The following is a 1,982-nucleotide window of genomic DNA, read 5'->3' as shown; positions in this document are numbered from 1 at the left end:
TTCTGAGAGACCCTGCTTTGGGAAGATCCCTGGTGTTCTCCTTACTTGCTGCAAGTAATAATAAATATTTCCTTCTCCTAATCTTAGGCTTAGTTGTGTCTTTTGGCTTGACACATGACAATAGGTGAACCCAGTTTGGTGTAACACTGTTAATTTTTAAATTATGCTTCTTTAAGACTTACGGTTTCTTAAACATGCCTCAGGAGCCATCGTGCACAATGCGAGTGTGAAGAGGAAAGGGACACTGGTCCATGACCACTTTATTGAGAGCAGATTCACTTTTGTTGGTTTTACATTTTGGAGTTCAGAGTTGAAGTTTCATTTGTAAGAACGTTGTTGAACCCAAGTTCAACAAACCGTGAGGCCAAACAAACCAAAGCATCAGAATCTAGAGCAGAGAAAGCCTTATTGCAAGGGCCAATAAATCAAGGAGATTGGAGAGGAGGGTGGGTGCTCATGGTCTAATGACCCAAAATTTCAGGTGAAGTCTGACCTTCCTCTGAGTGATGGGTGGTAAGGTAACAGGGTGGTGTCCCCGGAATCCCAATCACAGCCTCTGGTTCCAACCGGTCTGGGGTCCTTGTGCTTATGCTCAGCTGGAAGTTATCATCCTCCCCCTGGGTGGGGGCCTTAGTCCCTATAGGAGAACTCAGAAGTGTATCAGGTTATCATGTATATCCCTTGAGGAGGAACCAGGACCCTGCCTCATGGCTGCACTAGTTTTCTTGACTGTCTTTCCTTTGTTTCTGTTATCCCTTAAACGCCTTACTCCCCTAACTCATAACTGTTTGAATCTGCCTTTGGAACTCAAGGAAGCTCTGAGAGGCTGAAACATTCCTACAAACAAGAAACAGGAGACATAGAAAGCCTTTTTTAAAAAAATCTGGGTGGGCTTTACTAGGTCCTGCTTGGTTTCTAGAGTTCTGTAACTAAATATTTTTAAGTCACCTGACTCAATTATTTCAAAGGTCCTTTTCACTTTAACATGATTTTGTAATTTCATAGACATTAGGTGGGAAGAATCTTATTAATTGAATTCCATCCTAGTGCAAGAACTGTGCTTCCTTTACCCTCACTCTCCATTTTTGCAGAGGTGAAATAAAGACAGCTGTGTTGTTTGCTTCTAACCACATACCTCTTTCACACCCTTCAGTTCAGTCATTTCAAATGTGTGACAACCTCCCTTTCCTCCAGCCTAATTAGTGTTTTAATTTTTAGGAGACTTATCTGAGACACCTCTATCTCTGCTAGCCTTAGATACATCTCTGATTCTTTTGATTTTTCCCTTTCAATGATGTTTTTATCTCTTACTTCTTACTATTACTTCTTTGCTGGCATAATGTTTGTTTTTTTCACCCCTCTGCCTATTCATACCCAAGCGTTCTCAAAACCACTAAGAAATTTATGTGAGTGACATCTGTAGATTAACAGACTCAACAATGGAGAAGGAAAAATGATACAGGAAGAAGAAATGGAAAATACAATAGGAAATAAGGAAACCAAGAGGAGTAATAGAAGAAGGAGGTATGTATGGTCTCTCTGTAACCAAGCAGGACCCTATGTGGGCTTTCTGGGACAGACCCTTCCTTCTATGTCCCCTGCCTGCCTCTTGTCGTAGAAAAGCTACAGTCTCCCAGTCTTCCGCTGACTTACAAAAGCCTGTCTCAACAATTAATGGTTGAAAGTGCTACTGAAGAGTGAGTTCTTGTCTCAGCACAAAAGGATTCAGAGACAAAACATGGAGACCAAGAAAACAAAGCAAGGATTTATTAAGCACTTTATTACACTCAAAAGGGAAGAGTGGGTGGACTCACGTGAGTAACTACCATGAACTTCTTTGGCAAACTAGTTATATCAGTTCACTTCAGTCACTCAGTCGTGTCTGACTCTTTGCAACCCCATGAACTACAGCACGCTAGGCATCCCTGTCCATCACCAACTCCCAGAGTTCACTCAGACTCACGTCCATCGAGTCAGTGATG

Source organism: Bos mutus, chromosome 15 (assembly GCF_027580195.1).
Source record: "Bos mutus isolate GX-2022 chromosome 15, NWIPB_WYAK_1.1, whole genome shotgun sequence".
NCBI classification, from domain to species: Eukaryota; Metazoa; Chordata; class Mammalia; order Artiodactyla; family Bovidae; genus Bos; species Bos mutus.
Note: the sequence above shows the minus strand (reverse complement) of the source record.